This window comes from Agelaius phoeniceus, chromosome Z (genome assembly GCF_051311805.1).
Source record: "Agelaius phoeniceus isolate bAgePho1 chromosome Z, bAgePho1.hap1, whole genome shotgun sequence".
Classification (NCBI taxonomy): domain Eukaryota; kingdom Metazoa; phylum Chordata; class Aves; order Passeriformes; family Icteridae; genus Agelaius; species Agelaius phoeniceus.
Window position 1 is genome coordinate 80,837,605 of NC_135303.1, and position 13,278 is coordinate 80,850,882.

Consider the following 13,278-nt stretch of genomic DNA (forward strand, 5'->3'; position numbering starts at 1 on the left):
CAGATAAAGTATGAAAAAATTGTCATCTGACATTGATTTTAAATTAAATTACATAAAGTACATATAAGGCACTGGAAAAGTATTTCCTGTTATCTCCTCACATACATTTAAATATTTATGCACAGTCATCTGCTCATATGGAACCTGACAGCAATGTCAGCAGCAGTTTTCCATAGCCAGTGCAGAAAGTCAGCATTTTTAAGGGAAGTACATATGAAGGAAAAAAAGGTTAATTTAAAGGGGATTTTTAGAAATCCCTCATTGGAATCAGTAACACAGTGTTCATTTGTAGCTGCTAAGAAAACTTGCTGTACTATGCCTGAAGCCACTACAGTCTTGAATGATTTCTACCCATGTTTACTGTTCTCATGTGCTAAGAACTGTAAGTTCAATTAAAGATAAGGACCTGAGAAAAATCTTCATTCAGTATCCCTTTTTTTTTGTTATGTTGTTTTGCAATATTTGGTATTTTCCTGGAAAAGTCCCTGGAAACAACATTAAAAAGATTATAAGTAAGAACTTGAAGAACTTGATCATGCTATGTGATGCGAAAAAAAAAAAAAAAAAAGAAAAAAGAAAAAGCCTCAACCATCATAAAATCCATAAAATCCCAGAAGACAAATAATAAACAAACTTTTCTTTTTATTTCCTTACTTATTTTTTAAGGGAATACAAAATTACGTTAGTGAGTTTGGAATGCTTTGATGAGGCATCTCTTATGATTGAAAGGAAAGATCAGTAAGAAAAAGTCCCAATTTTGCCTTTTTTTTCTTCAGGTCTGTTGAGGCCCTGAAATAACATTGTGTTTTACAATCCCAATTTCTAATGAAATCATGTGGTCATGGACGAACTCCAGCTTCCAGACGTCTTTAATCAGTCTGTCCACTCAAAACAAGACCATCTTCTAAGTGAGCTGAGGTTGTTTCAGTGCCTTGTCCAGATGAATGTTGAATATTGTCAAGGATTGAGATTGCACGGCATTCTGGACAACCTGCTCATGCCCAGCCAGCTACTCTGTTAAAGTGGTTTTGATTTTCATTGCTGCAAGGTGCAGTTATTGCCCTTTGCCTGCATGAGAGAAGAATCAGTGCCAGTCATCACTGTGACCACCCCTTTGGTCTGAAGACAGCAGTGAGGCTCGTCCTTGGGAGACGTTAGCTCAGCTACCCTGGTCTCTGCTGGCCTGGTGCATCCTCCCTGCCTTGGAGCTCAGCACTGGAGTTTCTCTTTGTTTCTTGTGCACTGGGGGCCAGAAATAAACAGTGCTGTGTGCAGGTGAGGTGATGGGAATTTCCTTGCTGCAAAGGTGAGGTGATGGGAATTTCCTGTTTACCTGTTTACCAGATATGGGCTCACTAGTATGGTCTGCATGCAGGATCAGGTTCTTTAAAGCTTATGAATTTCCATTTTTGTTTGGAACCAATATATTGTTTGCAGAGTTGTGTTTTCTCCATAAGTTCTAAGCAACATCTAACATTCTTAATTTGATTTTATAAGGTATGTTTAGCTTTACAGTTTCATTTCTGTCCTTGTTTGCTTCCCTTGGAGACTGATGAGGACTATTCAGGTAGTTTGAATCTACATGAAATGAAACAAATGTTGGTTTTAGTACAGATGCATTCATACAGACAATACCTAAAAATCAAACCACACTAAAACTGCAGGTTTCACTCCTTACCTTAAACACGAATCATTCACCCATGAAAACTGAAAGAAACTCAAAGTTTTTTATTGAATTGGTACATCTCAGCCACCACAGAACATCATGGCAAGAGGCTACTCCTTGTCTAGCTTAAAGTAGGTTCAATGATAAAAACTATAGAGTATGGATGTGAAAACTGGGCATGTATGCCAGAAAAGGAATATGAAGATGTCTGGACAAGTCAAGAGCACATGCCCCCCTAGATGTTCTCTGTCTGAATGATACAGGAGTTTTACACTGGAAATATGGAAATAAAGCTTATTGAGTTAACCATAATAATTTTGATTAAGTTAGTAATGTTATATCATTAACCATTTATTGAGTTCAACCAAAAATTTATTCTTTCCTGTAGTTTTTAACCTGCACATCTTTTTAGATCTTCATTTACTATCAAAAGAGCCAAAACAATGGCAGAAAGATGTTTCATATATTTCTGAATTTGCCAAAGCGGGAAACACTGTAATTGTACTCATGTAATCTCATGTAATCTCCACTTTGGCTGACCAGAGAGCTGGGTTGATTATAGAGTCTGAATCACTAAACAGAGTGTGATTATCACTCATTGTTAGTAACAAGTTGCTCTCTCGTCAAGCAATCATTGACTCACTTAGTTGACACAGCTAGAGACTTAAAATAGTTCTGGTTGTGCTAGTTGCACCTCCATGGTTATGAAATTGTTTGTGGCTTGCTCTGCTTGACTGCTTGTTTTTCATTGCTTGAGCTGGGTCATTTTTTACTGGAGGCAAGCTGGTACTGTTTACTCCTTTTATCTGAATGGCTGAAAGTTTGAGATTTCTGAATGGGAGTTTCACTTGCAATAAATATTATGAGATTCACAGTAGGCTGTTCTAAAGCTGATGAAAATTCTTGAATGTATTAACATTTTAATTGTGAGCCCATAAACCACATACAATTAAGGTCTGTGATTAGAGACCTTCCAGTTCTCATTTTCTAGACAGACTTTGGACACTCCACCAGCACCAGAACTTATCTCTGGTTATCTGAATTGCAAAGCCCATCCTATACCTTAATGGAAATAATTTGTGCTTCCATCTTAGATATCTTGGAGAAATGGATTGGAGCACTTCACTCTGCAGGAGTGAGCCAGCACCAGATGAGAAGGCCTGTGTGTTGTCTGGATGGTGTGCTTTGATATATGCCAGATGCTTTGACCTGGTCAGGTTAGGGTGAAAGCAAGTAAAAGTATTTTATTTACAAAATCCAAACACAGCCAACATGGTTATAGAAGTAACAAGGATTACTAGAAATAAAAGTAAACCATGCATGTATTTTCTTTCTGGGGCTTTCCTTGAAGTCTGGTTGCTGCTAGCAAGCTGCTTAGTCAGTCTCCAAACCTCTGGCATACATTGCAATCTTTAAATCTTAATCAGAATACTGCAGTTTGAATGGCAAAGGGACATTTTCTACCCAGTGTCTTCCTGGATTAATCAAGGATTCATTCAAACTCACATCTTTTGTTCTTCCGAATATTTTTCTTCTCAAGTGAAAATATAAACTTTTTCTTACTTGGGAGACAGGTTTGACGTACTTATGCTGGGATTCTTAACCACTTTTGTTCTTAATTAAGCAACCAATAAATTATCCACCTCTGTAATCCATTTCTCAACCTTTCATTGTGGCCAGTGGATATTAATAAACTTTTCCCAGCATTTCACATGTAGTTCATGAAAAACACGTAACTTAACAACACTTGCATGCAAACACCAAAATGCATTTAATGCCTGTGGCTCACTGCAGGCCTGTATTTGTGGTATGAACAGATGGGATCTGCCAATAATCAATAATATTGGGAAGATAATTCCAGGTGTCTGACCCTCTAGGATTTTTCTGTGCTTACTTGCAAGCTGGCCTCATTCCACCATGGTTTTCAATTCTGTCTCTGTTACTAGGCAGTTCCTTCTGGGGATTGAGCCTTCTTGGACTAAAAAACTGGTACCCATGGTACAACAAGCAATTCAGGAACCTGATAGAGCTTCCCACAGAGCTCAGAAAGCAAGGCCCTGCCCAAGGAAGCTGGTGCTTAGTGAATGTGTGGCCGTGGTATCCAGAGGCAGGCAGTAACTGGGAGTCCACCAGACTACCATAACCAGTGGTGAGGCAGCTTCAGGAGGATATTCAGAATTGCAGTTCATCCAGAACTGTTGGGTCTAAGGTTCAAGCACAGCAAGTCTTGTAGGTTTGTAGTCTATGTTCTCCCAAATTCAGGAGGAAAGGAATATAAATAATAAAGTATATATAACTTGTCATTTATGGATATGGGGTTTTTTTGGTTGTGGAAAGGAATAGCTAATGACAGCCAAACCAGCTGTCTTTGTGAAATTGTATGCACTTTGTTTTTGCTCACTATGTACAAAAAGGACCTTAAGCAAACTGATGACTTTCACAATGTGCCTCTTGCCAGCATTTAAAATGCAATGATTCATCTGATGGATCATTTAAATCGGCTTCAATAAACAGAGATTTCCAATAAAACATGGAAATAGAAAGGGGAAAGCTTATTCCACAGCTTAGAGTTTTCTAAGCTTTAAAAAGGAAGAATATATTTTTATGTGTTTTCACTGGTAGCATAACATCTCCTGGAAATATCAGGAGATACAACAGTAGAAAAGTTGCAGATCATATCTTCATTCTAACTTTCTCATATGTAAGTGTTACATCACTATAACTTTCAGTCAAAATATGACAGAGAAGGGAATTTGCTTGGATAATTGGCCCTGTCTCTCCTATAGAGATATGGTAGGGTTTTTGTTTTGGTTTTGGTTTTTTTTTTGGTTTTGTTTCTAAAACTTATGTAACTATTAACAGCTGAACATCAAGTGTGTGAAGAGTATAAATTCTTAACATCAAGAGGACCATTAAATTGTGATTTATTTTTTACTATCAGATATTAAAACCTTCAGCTCACTTCAAACTTACAGCAGGATACAGACTTGCATTCATCACTAGTGTCCTCCTCGCTGTGCTAGACACAGAAACTGCCCAGAATTGATCTCCTGAGCAAGAACATCTCCTTGTCCCTCCCCATCATCTGATAGTCCAGTCAAAGAAGTCAGCCTGTGCTCTGTCAATGTGTCATCCAATATCAGATACAATGAATATGCCTGATTTTTGTGCCACATGTTTTGCAGATTCTGCTTGTTCTTCAGTTCATCCAACTCCAGCATTAAACATTTGGACAACTTCTGATTTACTCACTCAAAGACCTAAGAACTCAGTTATATTGACTGTGAAACTTTCTCCCTCAGCTCTCTGACAATGCACAGCAGCTCATTTTTCAGTTGCATTACAATGGCATGCAAATACACAGAGGGTGACCAGGGAAACTGGGACCTGCAGATTCCAGAGCAGCTCCCTGCAGATGCCCATGTGGTGCTCTCCGGCATATTAGCTAGCCTATATTATTGACTGGAAGGTGTATTTTATATAAATTCAGTCAAAATGACCTCAGAAATATTCTGTTAGCTCTTGCAGTTCTTTGTACAGAGCTAGTTGCCTTTATCAGGATTTGGTGTTGTCCTGAGTGTGTTAGATGCAGATATGAGCTGGCTACACATGAAGCACCTCCATTGCTGCATTTCTTATGTGCTTGGGAAAGGGCAGTGCACTCAAGAATTCTGCAGCACATCCATGCAGGCAGTGGCCAAGCCTTTCACCACATATTACTGCATTAGATTTGAGGTACATTCTCAGATACTTTGCTTTTTCCTCTGTAGTCAAGCTCTAGGTTTAGTCTCACTTAGGTAGCAGTGGAAAAAACAAAGAAAGAAACCTTTTTTTTTTTTTTCCTGGCCATATAAAATGAATATAGAAGGCCAAATTATCAGCAAGGACAAGACCAGCAAAGACAATTAAGCTAAGAGTTTTGAGTTAATACACCTAATAGAAACTTGATCCTGGGAAGTGGATAATGTTGATACTGCTTAATGGGAGGAAATTAATAATTTGAATCATATTTTGTACCAAAATAATGTGGTTAAATAAAGAAAAAAAAGCTTATGTTATTAAATCAACTGAATTATTTGTAAGGAGGTTAACTGAATAGTGTATTATAGCTCAGTTTCAGCTGATCACATTTCAGGGTTAGGCGGGCTGTGTTTCCATATGGTCCTTCACACACAGCCCAACCTGCATTTTTTGATAAGGACAATCTGCATTAGGCCTGCCTAGGTGAGTTTTAGCTGCTGGTGTCTCCTCTCCCACCTGTGAGAAGTGGCTCTGCACTTTAGTGCGAGCTGTTCTCCAAACACATGGACAAGCCCTCTTTTCCCAGCATAGGTCAGAGGTGGGAATGACCCCAGGTCCAGAGGGACACCAGCAGGGCTGCACTGTCCCTGTGCCATGGCATTTTGCAGTCTCATGGGTTCATCCTGCACTGTCTGTATCCCTGCAGCTGCTGCAGTGACCGTCCTCAGCACCAGCCCAACCAGCAGAGAAATGCCTTGTCCTGTTTCCTCCAAAGCAGGAGTGAGATATGGAGGTGTGAGGTGACACCTCCTTTTCTCTTCACATGCCCAATCTGAGAGTCTCTGACTATCTGATCACAGTTTCCTTCATCCCTTATTTTGTGAAATACATGCAGTGGTGCCTGTAGAGAGCCACTAGGTCTTGCTTACTTCTGCTTTTCAGTTCCGAGCAAGATGCAAGTTGAAAGGTTAAGCATGTGGAGTATTTAAAAGTAAATGTTTCAGAAACGTTTTTAGCTGCATGGGCCATCCAGCCCTTCTAAGTAAATATTTCATAAACCAATAACATGAAAATTATGCAGAGGCTTCAAAGTTTTTAAAAACTAAAATACTAAAATATTTGGACTACACCAACCTTTGGAAAATTAAAAATTGGGATATTTTTATAATTCAGCTTAATAGTTTTTAGCACTTCTGGACCTCTTTTGAATGCTGGGTGACTTCACTTTGAAAATCTATGATCATATATATTTCTAGATTTTTTTAGACAATGTCTTCCTATTAAACAACTTATGATCACACCAGAAACTGTTCCTATGGCAGCTCTTCATAGAAAGAGTATTGAATTCTTAATTTCCTTTAGCAAAATAATGATTAAATCCAAGGATCTTTTTCATTTAAAAAAAAATCATAGTTTTCAGAAATGCTAAGCAACCACCCATTCTGTCTTCCAGAATATTAGATGCCTTTTCTTATGGATAAAAACACAGTTTGGGAGGCAGGATCTGCTGCTTCAAAGTGGACTTGAAAGGGACTTTGAAAGTATCCCTTTTTTGCCTTTTTATGAACACTGAAAAACATCCTATTTGATGCTTTTCTTTGGAAGTACTAGGATTGGTTAAAGTTTTCCTACCTGATATTAATTTTTACCTAAGTGGACTCCCATCCAGTTAGATCACTGTTACATACTGAATTGAATCAACAAACCATTTGGAAACTCAGTTTTATTGTTCTTCTTTACCCTGGGAGAAACTCTAAGGAGTTTTTTAGGAATTTTACTGTGGCCCATTATGCCTTAGTGGAAATGGCAAAAATATCACGTATTGTATTAGAGTGGTTAAACAGTCAAAAACAAAGGACTGTGCACAGTCCAACAAAAAGTCAGGTTTCCTGTCAAATTGCTCAATTGTATTCTCTTTAGTCTATCATGACATCATCATTCAGCAGTTCCCCTGTCATCACACAATCTTGGAAGAAAGACAGAACCTGAATTTATATTGCAAAAAACCCCTAGCCAAGTAAAAGGAAGACTTGAGTTTTTTGGAAAAAAAACCCAAAACCAAAAAACAAACCAGTCATGTTTCAGAACAGCTTTATCTGTTAAAAAGACACAAAAGGCTGCCTGGGTCCAATTCTTGCTTTTTTCCACTGCTGGATAATTCCAAATGGCATGCAGTTTTTCCTATATGAAGTGCCCTCACTGTGGAATGAAAGCCATATATCATGCATGGGCAGAGACACAGTGAAATCAGTGAGCTCTGTGTGGGTGTGCAATAGATCACAGCCCAAAGAACCATACTTCAGGGCCTGCTCAGGGACTGTGTTGCAACGAGGTCTGGGGATGAGGGTGTGCTGGATGCTTCCTGCCTTTGATCACGGCAGATCGGTGGTGGCTGCCAAGCCTGAAGAAAGAGGCAGAGCTGAGGCAGACCAAAGTCTCAGAGGCCAGCTGCAGAGACCAGGATTATGAAAATTTGGGAGTTCTCAGTATTTCTGTCTTTAGGCATAGAAACTAGGCAAATGAAACTATCAGCTTCTCTGACAGTAGAAGATGGCCAAAAGACAGAAGATGCAAATAAAAAAACCTGGCTACCAGAGCTGGGCTAGTTTTCTGGCTGAAATTGGAAAAGCATAAAAACTAAGGAATGTGTCCCACAGAAGAAAACACTTGAAAACTATGACCATAGCTGGAGCTCATGGTGAGTTTTGAATGGACATTTGAATACATGGTAAGGCCAAAGGGAAAATTCCACAGAGACACAGTAAAATTGCAACATCTCTTGATTTAAAGCATGTAAGAGTACACCCTAAAGGGTGCTATTTTATTTTAGCAAAACTAAAAAGTTTTGGCCCACTCCTCCAGGAATGACCTTTTTTGAATTTACCATCACTTTTTTTTTTATTTACAGTTTTCAGCAAAAATATCTAGATAGCCAATTTAAATACTTGGGTCCTGTGTCAGTATTGTCCTGTAATATAAGTAGCTCTTTTCTCTTCTAATGTACCCCTCATTAGAAAGGTATGGACAGCAAACATAGTCCCTTCAGCCATATTTATTCAGCCTTCATTTTCCTACAGTAGTGAAGTTTTTCTTTTTCAGACGTCTTCCTCTGAGAGTTTGACCACCTTAACAGTCAGACCTTTGACCACCTTAACAGTCAGACTCTTAGTTTGCCCTTTTTGAAACTTTATTGAACATGGCTGCCAGGAGCACAAATAAGCAAATTATTACCAAAATCTTTCACAATTAAAAAAAAATAATCTGGGTAAATCCTGACTAATATCTTGCTTTTCATAAGTGCTTTATTTTGACATTTCACAGCTATTCTATGGTCAACTCATATCTGAGCTTTTTCTTCTCTCAACACATTCCTAGTTCACAAGCCTCTCTTCTTTGGTCATGTATTGTATTCCCAGATATTCCCAGATCTTGCGTGTCCTGGAAATAATTAATTTCCATCATATGTTACTGTAGTAGAGTATGCAGCTTGCAGCTTGTTCTTTGCATGATCCCACTTTTTGAGTTTGTTAATGCAAGTATTTAACAATCTCTGTTATGTGGCTGAGCACAAAAAACCTCCGCTAGCATTCAGAAAAGTATCTTCTCTTTGAGCTGCACCAGCTGTCATTTCCTCTTTGATAGTTCCAGTCCCATATTTAGAGCCTAAATTTACAGCCTCTAACTCCTTTCTCTTGCTCTCTACACTCCTCCCTTCAAATCAACTTCCTACCTAGAAGCACTCTTTAGTGTTGTTTTGGTTTCTTTACCACAAATCCTTGTTCTCCTGCCCTTCCTCTAACCAGAAGCTCTGTCCCCCCTCATTGTTATGGCACTTTCTCATATGGCTTTGTTGTAGTTGTGCTGGGTGGAAATCCTCTCCTGCCCTGCTTTTAATGATCCCTGTGTTATGGAGTTCTTGTTGTTGGCATCAACCAGCACTATTACCCACACCCAAAAAACCTGAAATTTGTTTTTGAATGACTTTCAGCATATCCATCACCCATTTCTCATCATGTTGACAGTTCCAAAGATGACAAATTATGATATTGCCCGTCAGATGAGCTGCCTATCCCTGAACAGCTGTCTTATCCTTTCCCCAGCAGCAGAGTGTTTTTCATTTTTCTGCTCTTCTAGTCTACTTCCTTACCTAGTGATCTGTTCCTGTCCCTTTTTTTTTCATTTCAAGCAAGTTTTTGTAGGGTCCTTTAGGCAGAAATCATGTCATACATTTTTATTCCCTGCCAACCTGAAGTCCCTCTTCTGCAGCTTTGAAACACGGGGCCTCAGAAGGTGCTGTGGGCTAGGAGTACCTCTGTCCTGGCACAGGGCAGCTCACCTGGGATGTCTGGCAGCTCAGTTTAGCAGTTCTTGGAGCAAATTACCCTCTGTGACCAGGGTAGTGCAAAGGCCATTTAACAAACTCCTCCCCAGCCAGCAGGACTGGGCAAAGGTGCTGCGAAATTGTGCTGCTGGTTTTTGAGATCCAGGCAGGAGAGTTTGGGAGCAAACAGCCTCAACAGCACCACACAGACACGTTTGTTGCCTGCACACGTGTGACAATTCTGGCATATCTTCCGCTTCACTGCTGCCATACAATGGGATTAAAAATGTACTCTTTCAGTGAAGTTCAGCACTGAAACCACATTAACACTTTTTGTTAAAAACAAATGCTGTAACAATCTGATCTTTATGGGAGTATTTTCTGTAGTTTTCTTGTGTTTGATCTTAATACTATTTACATTATGAAAGACCAGGATAAATATTCCATCATGGTCACCACCAGTTTTTTTAGGATTTTTTTCTCTTCTCTCAGTAAATTGATATTATCTGTATTTTTTATGAGTCAGAGGATGGGTTAGCTGTCCAGAGAATGCTGATGGGTTATCTTTGCTTTATGTTTATGACTTCAGAAAAGCAGCATAGTAACACTGAGGACAACTACAACACTTGAACACTCAAGGTAAATCTTCAACACTGATTGTGAGTGGCAATACATCTCCAATTCAGTATTTTTGAAAGTTTGATCACTTTCTTTTCACAGCTCATTATCATTTTTATCTTTTTAATAAATAAGTCTGGACCAAGACAAGTTTTTGTGAAACTCTGAAGTGCTAGCATCTGAGCAAAATCAGTCAAAAGAGACTGAGGTCAGGCTCTTGGAATCAGGGTGAATGTCTTCATTAGTACTCCTGTAAGTGAGAAAAATATGAATCCAAGTATTGTCTCCAGACCACTGAGACAGCAGGCTAAGTCATAATATCCCAGTGGCAAAATAAGAAACCTATGAAGCTGTAAATACAAGCTTCTAAAGAACACGTGACTCAGAGCTGATGCAAAGATTTCTAATTTCCTGGGTGAATAGGCAGTGTGGTTTCAGCAACATTCCTTCTAGATCCACTTCAAGTTTAGGGCTCTCCAAACTAGAAATGCCACTGGGAGAGATATAATAAATCTGTATGCAGTAAAGTACACATTTAAGTGTACCTTTCAAGAGGGACTGTCTTTTTCAATATGGTAAACTATTCCATTACCTTGAATAATGTTGCCCTATTCTTCTTTCTTTGACGTGCTGTCATGTTTTGTGTCACTCTGGAGAGTATGACTTTAAAATCCAGAATGTATTTAATGTAATTAAAACAAATTATCATTACTTGAAGGATATCTAGTTAAGGAATATCTATTTAGGAAGAGAAAGTATTGTGGTTTATACCTTTATTAATATTTCATCTCAGTCTAGAAATCTTGATGTTGGAGCTGTAAAAAACACCCAGATAAGGCAGTAATTCAGCTGGCAAAGTTTCCAGAGGACCTGGGCTGTGATATCCTCAGACAAGAATAATCATTCTGAAATAAATATTAAAAAAAAAAAAGTAACAAGAAAAACCCCACTGCCTACATTAATTGTTTAGCTAAAATTTCTGATTTTTCATGTGATCAAGGCTTCTCATGCCTTAAAAAAAGAGTTGTGTAGCTCCTTCAGAGGAGCTTGAACTTCACTCACAAAAAAAAGGGAATCTAACTTATGGAATTGCTAACACCTCAATTCCACACTAGGCCAAATCAAATTGAAGCAATTTATATTTATGCTGTGGTGTGTATCCTGGAATTATGCTATCTTTCACACTTCTGGAGTAAATTGTTATATAAAAAGGTATATTTGAAAGACAAAAGCATGGGTATTTTCTCTGGCTCTGAAATTTGATTGAAGAGGACATTTTTTGGCAGAAATTGCATTTCTGTGAAAAAGCCAAAAATTCAGCCTTTCAGTAGGTCAGCATTTGTTGAAAGTGCACAGGACACCACCTTTATGTCCTTCCTTAGCACCAACATGAGTGATGTGATTGGACATAGTGCTTGGAAATGACAGGGGGTGATGGGGCTTACGTTGGCTGCCACCCCTTGTCCTGTCACAAGCATGTGGAAACCGAGGCAAAAGAAAAAACCTTATCACCAAGAAGTTAAAAAAAGAGCCAAGAAAATACTCAAAACAAAAGATGGCCTCTGCTATAGGTCCCAAAGGTTATGGCTGTTAGCACGATGGAGGTAGAGGTAATTTACTTCATTAATCCTTGTCCCTCATTGAAAATTGATTCTAGATACATCTGTTCCTCGAATAAAGAAAAAAAATATTTTTAGTGATCTCAAAACTGTTATTAAGCTTCAGTCAAACATATCAAGGCACTGCTAATATCTTTTACAGGACTACAGAGTTCTGATACTCAAAAAATAAATGTCTTGTGACCTCTCTTTGTTACTTCTAGGGCTAAGGATGAGCTTTGAAGTTCTTTTCTTTAATAAAAAACAAATATTACACCAGTATATAATTATTTTGTTCATGCTAAACGATAATTTTAAACTCTGTTGAGTACTTTAAATTGCTGGAGGCATTGTTTCTAGTTTGTGTGGAGGAAGCACGTTGTCTTTTGTTTCATTACAATGCAGACACAGACAGAGCGTGCTGGCTGTGGGCTGAAGCCAGTGGTGGGCAATTCATGCAGTGCAGCTAAAGCCCTGCTCTCACTTGTGTAACAGATCTCAGACAGCACTGGCAGGAACTTAGGGATCTGTCCAGAGGTTTTGGACAAAAAAAGCAGAAACAGTAATAGAAGTAGTATAGAATAGTAGTAATAATAGAAGAAGTAATAGAAGTAATAGAAGTAATAGAAGTAATAGAAGTAATAGAAGTAATAGAAATCTGGGGCAGTATAATAAACCTCTGTGCAAATTTAACTCTCCAGCTGCTGCATCTGAGCACAGTCAGTCGGAGCCAGTACAGGTATTTCTGCCTGTGTCCATGTCCTGTCACTGGGGTGACTCAAGGATCAAAGCTTAGGATGGAAGCGTCACCCAGCCCAGCTGACGAAAGCGCCGGGTTATTGGCAGTGCTGAGGTGTCTCAGACGCTGTCAGTGCCGGGAAACAGCCCCTGCTCCTCCTCATCACTCAGGACATGATGACTGGAGGCCTCAGCCTGAAGTGGATGATGGATGTGTAGTTTCCTTCTTTTTAATTAAAGATGTTTTAAGGGACCATGGCAATGAAATTCATGCTTATGCAATGGCTAGATTTAATTTATACAAAGAACCTCTCTGTCAGGAAAAATGTGGCAAATGAAATAGCAAAATTAGGAGGGCTTTTTGCAAGGTGTAATAGGTCTGGATTAGAGGCTTCAAACAAGAAACAACTGGGAGCTTCTTTTTCTTGTTTTGAAAAATATCCTCGGGAATTGTACAGGTCGGTGTGTAGACTTGCAAATGGAGTTCTTTGGCAAATGACAAGAGTCTCAATATATCTCCATGTCTGCCTCGGGAAAATTTCTTGCAAGTTCTTGTATTTAAAGCAGAAGGCAGCCAAAAGAAAGGGAAGGAGCAC